The sequence below is a fragment of the Coregonus lavaretus genome (genome assembly GCF_964263955.1).
Source record: "Coregonus lavaretus genome assembly, chromosome: 1".
NCBI lineage: Eukaryota > Metazoa > Chordata > Actinopteri > Salmoniformes > Salmonidae > Coregonus > Coregonus lavaretus.
In genome coordinates, this window is record NC_139988.1 from 75,928,399 (window position 1) to 75,940,834 (window position 12,436).

The following is a 12,436-nucleotide window of genomic DNA, read 5'->3' on the forward strand; positions in this document are numbered from 1 at the left end:
TTCTTCAAATAGCCTCCCTTTGCCTTGATGACAGCTTTGCACACTCTTGGAATTCTCTCAACCAGCTTCACGTGGAATGCTTTTCCAACAGTCTTGAAGGAGTTCCCACATATGCTGAGCACTTGTTGGCTGCTTTTCCTTCACACTGCGGTCCAACTCATCCCAAACCAATTTGGTTGAGGTCGGGTGATTGTTGAGAACAGGTCATCTGATGCAGCACACCATCACTCTCCTTCTTGGTAAAATATCCCTTACAAAGCCGGGAGGTGTGTTGGGTCATTGTCCTTTTGAAAAACAAATGATAGTCCCACTAAACCCAAACCAGATGGGATGGCGTATCGCTGTAGAATGCTGTGGTAGCCATGCTGGTTAAGTGTACCTTGAATTCTAAATAAATCACAGACAGTGTCACCAGCAAAGCACCCCCACACCATAAAACCCCCTCCTCCATGCTTTACGGTGGGAAATACACATGCAGAGATAATCCGTTCACCCACACCGTGTCTCACAAAGCCACAGCGGTTGTAACCAAAAATCTCAAATTTAGACTCCAGACCAAAGGACACATTTCCACCGGTCTAAAGTCCATTGCTCGTGTTTCTTGGACCAAGCAAGTCTCTTCTTCTTATTGGTGTCCTTTAGTAGTGGTTTCTTAGCAGCAATTTGACCATGAAGGCCTGATTCACACAGTCTCCTCTGAACAGTTTTTTATTTCACCTTTATTTAACCAGGTAAGCCAGTTGAGAACAAGTTCTCATTTACAACTGCGACCTGGCCAAGATAAAGCATAAAGTTGATGTTGAGATGTGTCTGTTACTTTAACTCTGTTAAGCATTTATTTGGGCTGCAATCTGAGGTGCAGTTAACTTATCCTCTGCAGCAGAGGTAACTCTGGGTCTTCCATTCCTGTAGCGGTCCTCATGAGAGCCAGTTTCATCATAGCGCTTGATGGGTTTTGCGACTGCACTTGAAGAAACGTTGAAAGTTCTTGAAATATTCTGTATTGATTGACCTTCATGTCTTAAAGTAATGATGGACTGTCATTTCTCTTTGCTTATTTGAGCTGTTCTTGCCATAACATGGACTTGGTATTTTACCAAATAGGGCTATTTTCTGTCACAAAACTACCTTGTCACAACACAACTGATTGGCTCAAACGCATTAAGAAGTAAAGAAATTCCACAAATTAACTTATAAGAAGGCACACCTGTTAATTGAAATGCATTCCAGGTGACTACCTCATGAAGCTGGTTGAGAGAATACCAAGAGTGTGCAAAGTTGTCATCAAGGCAAAGGGTGGCTTCTTTGAAGAATCTCAAATATAAAATAGATTTTGATTTGTTTAACACTTTTTTGGTTACAACTATATGTGTTATTTTATAGTTTTGATGTCTTCACTATTATTCTACAATGTAGAAAATAGTAAAAATAAAGAAAAACCCTGGAATGAGTAGGTGTGTCCAAACTTTTGACTGGTACTGTACAGTGAAACAATGTCGTCATTTGTGCTTTGAGACCAGATTCAGGCATATGTTGTTTTACTTCTAACTCAACATTATTTGAAAAATGTTCACCAATAGTGTTGTGCAAGAAACAAAAACAATGAAATTAGTGAATTCGTCAACAGAAAGAGGTAATTCATAAGACAAGTTCAATGAACCAAGGCCATTGATAAGACATTGAAACACTGAGTATACCAAACAATAGGAACACCTTCCTAATATTGAGTTGCACCCACCCCCCGTTTGCCCTCAGAACAGCCTCAATTCGTCGGAGCATGGACTATACAAGGTGTCGAAAGCATTCCACATGGATGCTGGCCCATGTTGACTCCAATGTTCAAGTACCATGGCTCAGGAAAACTACCTCTTCATGTCAAGAAATGTTCCCTTCCCTCCAAACCTAAAATAAATGCCCTTTGGCACAAATACTGTTAGCTGGGATATTTGCCAATAAATCAAATGCTTGTATGCATGTCCAAATTTGGACAAGCTGGAAAACAAATTAGACCATTTTCAGATATAACAGATTTTCAGATATAACTGATTCCGTCCTTACGTTCTGTCAGTCTGTGATGGTCATTGGCAGTCAGTTGAAATACAGCTCTTTTGTCAGCATGGTGACCACACATGGGATCTGCTTTTTCTCGCTGAAGTGTGGGTCCTCGGACCAGGACTCGAAACTGGTGGCCACCATTTAGTTGACACATGTGAGGATCTGCATGATCTCCAGCTGCTTGACAAACTCATTGAGGACGTAGCAGAGTGCCTGGACAAACCAGGAGCCATGCCCAGGGTTTCTCCATGAGTAGTACCCTGGAAGAGCAGCCACATCACTCTCTCCAATTGGCGCTGATGTTAGTTTTGGTACAGTTTTATAAATGCAGACAGATAATTTGTTCATTCGACATGGTGGGATCTTTTTGTGTCTGTAAAATTAATTATGTGAGAAATGGCGATGGATACGCCTTTATGCACAAATATGGATCAAATAGCCATCATATCGAAGTACATTTGGAGTCACGAGATGATATGGTGTGTGGTTCTACGACTCAGGAAACCATGCAGTTTATTAGGCTACAGAATAAATAAAATATGATGAACATCACAGGGTGGTGAAAGTGCACGGTGATGAGCTTGATACTCCTTTCCAAAAAATATCGAGGGTCTTATTCTGGTGACATGATGATCGATGCTTGACTGCCGTTTGACAAATAATAACATTCTCGCTCTTATTCATAATATTCTCATCATGTAGACTAGCCTACCCACACTGTATCTACAAGCTGTTGGCTAGAGCGCAAGTGCCAAGACCAGAGTAGACACATTTACTATTTAACGGAACAGTTTTTTTGACAAAACTATTGGTAGAGTTCAAAATGCGATGGAAACACATTGAACTTATTCAGTACATGAAAACTTAAGCGAAAAAGTAAATTTTTGTGTGCAGTGCCTGCAAAAAGTATGTTTGGTGGAAACACACCACTGCTGGGAAAATGTGCATATTTTATTTATGCAGATTTGAGAACATTTGATTGAAAATCTGTCACCAATTGGATTAAAACCTAGCTATAGACAGTCTCACAAACAGATTCTCTCACACAGTATCAAAACTGGATAGTGGATGTGTTTTACCAGCTACCATGGTCCCAGACACAACCTGGGAGGGTCTGAGGCGGAGATAGTAACTATGGGATTTCTGTCAGACTATCTGTGCAGGGAACATTTAGGAGCAGACGGACTAGGTTAGCTGGAAAATGTATGGGAATGTTGGCACGGTGGAGTAGGCGAAAAGGAAATCTGCCTTGACAGGAATCTTGTGCCTGGGATTTGCATCCGTTTCAAGGGTATCATTGGGGGGCCCGGAATCCGTCTGTATGCCATCATCGAACTCAGAACCCTGACAAGCCTGGTGAATCAAATGAAATGACATTTTATTCAACCTTTATTTAACAGAGTTTCAAGGACAACCTGGTAAAAGAAGGGGCATTACATAAGAGGCTCTATTTTCAGCTGCCGTTAAGCCGGCGCTAGTGTCAAACGCACACTCTTTGGCAATTTCAATTTGTAAAAGCCAGCGCTATGCTATTTTCCAACTCAGGCGCCAGAGTTGGTAATATACCTGTCTTATATCAGCTCGCTTGCGCTAAGGTGGGAGGAGTGGAAATATTTGAAGGTGTGTCCTTCATTTTTTTTGCCAATGTGCCAATTTCAAGCAGCGCCACTGGTGATATTTAAGACTCAACAAAGGCTGGTCTTAGCGGTAACGCAATTGGTTATGGCATCGATTCTGTACAGTAGCCTATAACCAATGTTTTTTTAAATATCGCGAGCAGCATAACAGTCAACAGACATTCCGTTTTTTCTATATACAGTGAGGGAAAAAAAGTATTTCATCCCCTGCTGATTTTGTACGTTTGCCCACTGACAAAGACATGATCAGTCTATAGTTTTAATGGTAGGTTTATTTGTACAGTGAGAGACAAAATAACAACAAAACAAATCCAGAAAAATGCATGTCAAAAATGTTATCAATTGATTTGCATTTTAATGAGGGAAATAAGTATTTGACCCCTCTGCAAAACATGACTTAGTACTTGGTGGCAAAATCCTTGTTGGCATCACAGAGGTCAGATGTTTCTTGTAGTTGGCCACAAGGTTTGCACACATCTCAGGAGGGATTTTGTCCCACTCCTCTTTGCAGATCTTCTCCAAGTCATTAAGGTTTTGAGGCTGACGTTTGGCAACTCGAACCTTCAGCTCCCTCCACAGATTTTCTATGGGATTAAGGTCTGGAGACTGGCTAGGCCACTCCAGGACCTTAATGTGCTTCTTCTTGAGCCACTCTTTGTTGCCTTGGCCGTGTGTTTTTGGTCATTGTTATGCTGGAATAGCCATCCACGACCCATTTTCAATGCCCTGGCTGAGGGAAGGAGGTTCTCACCCAAGATTTGACAGTACATGGCCCCGTCCATCGTCCCTTTGATGCGGTGAAGTTGTCCTGTCCCCTTAGCATAATGTTTCCACCTCCATGTTTGACATTGGGTATGGTGTTCTTGGGGTCATAGGCAGCATTCCTCCTCCTCCAAACACAGCGAGTTGAGTTGATGCCAAAGAGCTCCATTTTGGTCTCATCTGACCACAACACTTTCACCCAGTTCTCCTCTGAATCATTCAGATGTTCATTGGCAAACTTCAGACGGGCCTGTATATGTGCTTTCTTGAGCAGGGGGACCTTGCGGGCGCTGCAGGATTTCAGTCCTTCACGGCGTAGTGTGTTACCAACTGTTTTCTTGGTGACTATGGTCCCAGCTGCCTTGAGAACATTGACAAGATCCTCCCGTGTAGTTCTGGGCTGATTCCTCACCGTTCTCATGATCATTGCAACTCCACGAGGTGAGATCTTGCATGGAGCCCCAGGCTGAGGGAGATTGACAGTTATTTTGTGTTTCTTCCATTTGCGAATAATCGCACCAACTGTTGTCACCTTCTCACCAAGCTGCTTGGCGATGGTCTTGTAGCCCATTCCAGCCTTGTGTAGGTCTACAATCTTATCCCTGACATCATTAGAGAGCTCTTTGGACTTGGCCATGGTGGAGAGTTTGGAATCTGATTGATTGATTGCTTCTGTGGACAGGTGTCTTTTATACAGGTAACAAGCTGAGATTAGGAGCACTCCCTTTAAGAGTGTGCTCCTAATCTCAGCTCGTTACCTGTATAAAAGACACCTGGGAGCCAGAAATCTTTCTGATTGAGAGGGGGTCAAATACTTCTTTCCCTCATTAAAATGCAAATCAATTTATAACATTTTTGACATGCGTTTTTCTGGATTTTGTTGTTGTTATTCTGTCTCTCACTGTTCAAATAAACCTACCATTAAAATTATAGACTGATCATTTCTTTGTCAGTGGGCAACCGTACAAAATCAGCAGGGGATCAAATACTTTTTTCCCTCACTGTATTGGACATTATTTTTGTCCATGCAGCTTCTGTGAAAAGTTTGGACACATTAGGCCTATGTGTGATGCCCATTGAATGAAATGTGTCAGTAGGAAGTCTGTTTAGGAACATCAAGTTATATAGACTGCTTTATTGTTTTTCCTTGATCATATTGTTTGAAAAATTGCATCTTCCATTTTCATCTGTTGGACCCAACTGTCAAATCACTGGAATTCTGATTGCTGTCCTTGGTGCTGAATCCACTTGTAGCCTAGACTATTTTCCTGTTCGTTTTTTTACCTTTCACGTGGCTAAGTCACTAACAGGCCATATCAACGGCAATGGTAGGCTAACCTTATTATAACGTTTGGACAATGTTGTCACGATCGTCTAGAACAGGAGACCAAGGCGCAGCGTTGCGAGTGAACATATTATATTTATTAAATGCTCACAAGAACAAAAACAATAAACAACGAAAGCGTGACGTCCAGTGTACAACACGAACACACACGAACAAAATCCCACAACCCGAAAGAAAAACAGACTGATTAAATATGGCTCCCAATCAGAGACAACCAGCCGACAGCTGACACTCGTTGCCCCTGATTGGGAGTCACACCGGCAAACATAGAAAATAGACAACCTAGAACACCCACCAAAGAAACAGAAAACATAGAATGAACACACCCTGGCTCAACATAATGAGTCCCCGAGCCAGGGTGTGACAGTACCCCCCCCTAAAGGCGCGGACTGCGACCGCGCCTAAATACGAGCAAAAACAGGGGGAGGGCTGGGTGGGCATTCCTCCTCGGCGGCGGCTCCGGCTCCGGGCTTGATCCCCACTTCCTCTCCAACCCCCCAAAGTACCCCTGGTCCTGTCTAGCCCCACTGGCCGGAGCCGGACTGACGACACGCGCCCCTGGCTTGGTGCGTGGAACAGGAACGGACCGGACCGGGCTGACGATACACACCCCTGGCTTGGTGCGTGGAGCAGGAATGGACCGGAATGGGCTGGCGACGCGCACCACAGACTTGGTGCGGAGAGCAGGAACGAGCCGAACAGGGCTGACGAAACGCACCACAGGCTTGGTGTGGGGAGCAGGAGCGGGCCGAGCCGGGCCGTCAAAGCGCACTCCCGACCTGGTGCGGGGAACAGGCACGGGCCGTGCCGGACTGACGACGCACACCACTGGCTTGGTGTGGGAAGCAGGAGCGGGCCGAGCCGGGCCGTCGAAGCGCACCCCTGACCTGGTGCGGGGAACAGGCACGGGCCGTGCCGGACTGACGACGCACACCACAGACTTGGTGCGGGGAGAAGGAACGGGCCGGGCCGGGCTGGCGACGCGCACCACAGACTTGGTGCGGGGAGAAGGAACAGGCCGGGCCGGGCTGGCGACGCGCACCACAGACTTGGTGCGGGGAGAAGGAACAGGCCGGGCCGGGCTGGCGACGCGCACCACAGACTCGATGCGGGAAGCAGGAACAGGCCGGGCCGGGCTGACGACACGCACCACAGGCTCGATGCGAGGAACAGGAACAGGCCGGACCGTACTGGGGACACACACCACTGGCCCTACGCAGGGATCAGGAACGGGCCGGACCGGACTGGTAACACACCCCAGTACTCGCCGTGCCTCCACACTTTCCCTCTCCTCTGTGACCAGTGGCCCCCTTAACCTGGCGGCCTCCTCTTCACACCCGCTGGACCGCTCCATCGCGGCCTCCTGCTGCCCCGTCGTCCACGTCGTGAGCCCCCCCCTAAAAAATTTCTGGGGTTCTCTCCTCCCCGTGGACCAGGCCTCCCTAGCTCTCGCCAGACTCTCGATCCATTGCTTCATAGACCAGCCTCTCTCCTCTTCACTTAGCGTGGCCCAGCCGAAACTCCTACTCCCCTGATCCCAGGTCCTTCCTTTCTCCTCCTCACGCTGCTTGGTCTGGTACTGGTGGGATTTTCTGTCACGATCGTCTAGAACAGGAGACCAAGGCGCAGCGTTGCGAGTGAACATATTATATTTATTAAATGCTCACAAGAACAAAAACAATAAACAACGAAAGCGTGACGTCCAGTGTACAACATGAACACACACGAACAAAATCCCACAACCCGAAAGAAAAACAGACTGATTAAATATGGCTCCCAATCAGAGACAACCAGCCGACAGCTGACACTCGTTGCCCCTGATTGGGAGTCACACCGGCAAACATAGAAAATAGAGAACCTAGAACACCCACCAAAGAAACAGAAAACATAGAATGAACACACCCTGGCTCAACATAATGAGTCCCCGAGCCAGGGTGTGACAAATGTCCAATTGTCCATGGCTCGAACATGCAGTGCATTTTCCAAATGTGTGTCGACGAATATTCCCATGTTAAAGCTAATAAAAACACTAGATTGGCTACATGTTTGTTATAACTAGGCCTATTGTAGGATTACTGTATACTATTTAATAAACTATCTTCAACTATCTCCTGCCGAAGAGCCCTTAGGCCTACTTGTGCACCCATTGCTCATGGAACGAGAGATGCGATTTATGATATCATGCTTCTGACCCGATCCTATTTAGAAATATTGTTGTTTTAAAAAACAGATTGATCATTTTTTGTTTAATTTGATTAAAATACAAACTTATTAGAAAGATTCACCGTTCATGGGTTTATGTTGAGAACGTACATTGCTCAAATGCAATGCAATTCCGTCTGCTATTCCTGGAGAAGTGCAAATAAAATCTGTAAGATGTTTCCATGATGCTCCTGTGAAAAGTTTGGACTTGCGTAAAACCCTCCATAGTCTAAGTTGCCTTGTCTGTATTATAGGCCCACAGGGAGCAGTTATGGTGCCTGCAACTGTATTTACGCATAGCCTATTTAAAGTATTTTTAGACCTTATCAATAGCCGAGTGAATTGAATCTTGCTTATTGACTACGTTTGGAATGTCGATGTCCAGACTGCAATGCAGGCCTATCTCCTATATCAGTGCGAATGCTATAGGCTATGTTTAACAATGTATTTCCATACTGAATCAATTCAATTACAACAATGTGGACTGCAAACATATTCAACATACACTGCTCAAAAACTCCAAGTCAATCACACTTCTGTGAAATCAAACTGTCCACATAGGAAACAACACTGATTGACAATAAATGTAACATGCTGTTGTGCAAATGGAATAGACAACAGGTGGAAATTATAGGCAATTAGCAAGACACCCCCAATAAAGAAGTGGTTCTGCAGGTGGTGACCACAGACCACTTCTCAGTTCCTATGCTTCCTGGCTGATGTTTTGGTCACTTTTGAATGCTGGCGGTGCTTTCACTCTAGTGGTAGCATGAGACGGAGTTTACAACCCACACAAGTGGCTCAGGTAGTGCAGCTCATCCAGGATAGCACATCAATGCGAGCTGTAGCAAGAAGGTTTGCTGTGTCTGTCAGCGTAGTGTCCAGAGCATGAAGGCGCTACCAGGAGACAGGCCTGTACATCAGGAGACGTGGAGGAGGCCGTAGGAGGGCAACAACCCAGCAGCAGGACCTTTACCTCCGCCTTTTTGCAAGGGGTAGCAGGAGGAGCACTGCAAGAGCCCTGCAAAATGACCTCCAGCAGGCCACAAATGTGCATGTGTCTGCTCAAACGGTCAGAAACAGACTCCATGAGGGTGCTATGAGGGCCCGACGTCCACAGGTGGGGGTTGTGCTTACAGCCCAACACCGTGCAGGACGTTTGGCATTTGCCAGAGGACACCAAGATTGGCAAATTCGCCACTGGCGCCCTGTGCTCTTCACAGATGAAAGCAGGTTCACACTGAGCACATGTGACAGACGTGACAGAGTCTGGAGACGCCGTGGAGAACGTTCTGCTGCCTGCAACATCCTCCAGCATGACCGGTTTGGCGGTGGGTCAGTCATGGTGTGGGGTGGCATTTATTTGGGGGGCCGCACCATGTGCTCGCCAGAGGTAGCCTGACTGCCATTAGGTACCGAGATGAGATCCTCAGACCCCTTGTGAGACCATATGCTGGTGCGGTTGGCCCTGGGTTCCTCCTAATGCAAGACAATGCTAGACCTCATGTGGCTGGAGTGTGTCAGCAGTTCCTGCAAGAGGAAGGCATTGATGCTATGGACTGGCCCGCCCGTTCCCCAGACCTGAATCCAATTGAGCACATCTGGGAAATCATGTCTCGCTCCATCCACCAACGCCACGTTGCACCACAGACTGTCCAGGAGTTGGCGGATGCTTTAGTCCAGGTCTGGGAGGAGATCCCTCAGGAGACCATCCGTCACCTCATCAGGAGCATGCCCAGGCATTGTAGGGAGGTCATACAGGCACGTGGAGGCCACACACACTACTGAGCCTAATTTTGTTTTAAGGACATTACATCAAAGTTGGATCAGCCTGTAGTGTGATTTTCCACTTTAATTTTGAGGGTGACTCCATATCCAGACCTCCATGGGTTGATACATTTGATTTCCATTGATAATTCCATTGTAGGATTTTTAATGAATTTATTTGCAAATTATGGTGGAAAATAAGTATTTGGTCACCTACAAACAAGCAAGATTTCTGGCTCTCACAGACCTGTAACTTCTTCTTTAAGAGGCTCCTCTGTCCTCCACTCGTTACCTGTATTAATGGCACCTGTTTGAACTTGTTATCAGTATAAAAGACACCTGTCCACAACCTCAAACAGTCACACTCCAAACTCCACTATGGCCAAGACCAAAGAGATGTCAAAGGACACCAGAAACAAAATTGTAGACCTGCACCAGGCTGGGAAGACTGAATCTGCAATAGGTAAGCAGCTTGGTTTGAAGAAATTAACCGTGGGAGCAATTATTAGGAAATGGAAGACATACAAGCCCACTGATAATCTCCCTCGATCTGGGGCTCCATGCAAGAACTCACCCCGTGGGGTCAAAATGATCACAAGAACGGTGAGCAAAAATCCCAGAACCACACGGGGGGACCTAGTGAATGACCTGCAGAGAGCTAGGACCAAAGTAACAAAGTCTACCATCAGTAACAAACTTCGCCGCCAGGGACTCAAATCCTGCAGTGCCAGACGTGTCCCCCTGCTTAAGCCAGTACATGTCCAGGCCCGTCTGAAGTTTGCTAGAGTGCATTTGGATGATCCAGAAGAGGATTGGGAGAATGTCATATGGTCAGATGAAACCAAAATAAACTCTTTGGTAAAAACTCAACTCGTCGTGTTTGGAGGACAAAGAATGCTGAGTTGCATCCAAAGAACACCATACCTACTGTGAAGCATGGGGGTGGAAACATCATGCTTTGGGGCTGTTTTTCTGCAAAGGGACCAGGACGACTGATCTGTGTAAAGGAATGAATGAATGGGGCCATGTATCGTGAGATTTTGAGTGAAAACCTCCTTCCATCAGCAAGGGCATTGAAGATGAAACGTGGCTGGGTCTTTCAGCATGACAATGATCCCAAACACACCGCCCGGGCAACGAAGGAGTGGCTTCGTAAGAAGTCTTTCAAGGTCCTGGAGCGGCCTAGCCAGTCTCCAGATCTCAACCCCATAGAAAATCTTTGGAGGGAGTTGAAAGTGCGTGTTGCCCAGCGACAGCCCCAAAACATCACTGCTTTAGAGGAGATCTGCATGGAGGAATGGGCCAAAATACCAGCAACAGTGTGTGAAAACCTTGTGAAGACTTACAGAAAATATTTGACCTGTGTCATTGCCAACAAAGGGTATATAACAAAGTATTGAGAAACTTTTGTTATTGACCAAATACTTATTTTCCACCATAATTTGCAAATTAATTCATAAAAAATCCTACAATGTGATTTTCTGGAATTTTTTTTCTCATTTTGTCTGTCATAGTTGACGTGTACCTATGATGAAAATTACAGGCCGCTCTCATCTTTTTAAGTGGGAGAACTTGCACAACTGGTGGCTGACTAAATACTTTTTTTCCCCACTGTATAGTTATCTGTCCATCAAGAAAAAACAACAGTCACTTTCATATAAATGTGGCACACGTCACCATAATCTATATACATTTTTTTAAAGAAGAGGGCCTGGAATTCAGCCTTGTGGAACACCATTAATTATTTACAAGTCACTTTACTTTAAACCACTGGCATAAATTGGTCTTTTTATAAACTAGGGTACCAATGAGGATTTCCTACACTGGACAACTTACATTAAGATATAAGGGGGGATTGCTATATTCAATCAAATTCACAAGTTTATTTAAATGTTTAATCCTTTATCATTGTTGTGTCTTGACGGATTTGTCCAAAATCGTGTGACATAAAACATTACTTTTCTGTCTATGCATTTATGGCAGTTTAAGTTGTCGTTATATCATATATTAACCTTTTCACATGTGACTTCCAAATATCTCTAACGGTCGACCCAGCGTGAGTTTGTTATGCACGTGATGTCAAAATGCACTCACTGTTCCAAAATGTGACAGTTAATCCGCGCTGCACTCAAACCAAGACACGCTACGCTGCCTGCTTTTATTTATAGGCTGTTTCAACTTGTTAATTTAAAATGATTTTCGAACAAGTTTTATTTTCTAACAACAGTTTGAATTGAGCTGTGTTCCACCTCCACATTTTTAGGCTTTACTGAGCCGGACAAACTTCCCCAAGCACTTCCCCAGTGTTTCCGCAGATCAAGTATGCAGACATTTGAGCATCTCCAGTCAGAACAGGACCTACACAAACGTTTTCACACTTTCCGGCTGGTGTCCGCATTGCCTTCATTGTTGTTTTCCTTACTACATGATAATAGCTTTGGACATGTGTGCGTTTCTATCAAAGTAAGTGCCTTATTACGTTATAATAGTTTCTGTATGTCGTGTTATGCCGTTTCTACTGTAGTTCACTGTATTAATGGAGCATAATATATTTGTGTGTATTCCTTATAACCGCGGACACGCGAGGTACTAATTTCATAACCTTTATGGTGTTATACTAAATTGTGCTTATGTAGCTAGCTACATTATTCTATTAGATCTGTAAAAC

The 12,436-nt window shown here is 45.1% G+C and overlaps 1 pseudogene across 1 annotated transcript in view; it reads right to left on the bottom strand.

Annotated features, from left to right (window-relative positions):
• Nucleotides 1-2,088: 2,088 nt before the first annotated feature.
• The window catches only part of LOC311134035 (caspase-7-like), a 46,933-nt pseudogene continuing 36,585 nt past the window's right edge, over nt 2,089-12,436 (bottom strand). Inside the window, exons 5-6 of the transcript in view lie at nt 3,277-3,408; nt 2,089-2,322 (exon numbers count right to left, since the gene is read on the bottom strand). The product of the transcript in view is annotated as a caspase-7-like (transcript). The remainder of the gene's footprint in view (nt 2,323-3,276; nt 3,409-12,436) is intronic.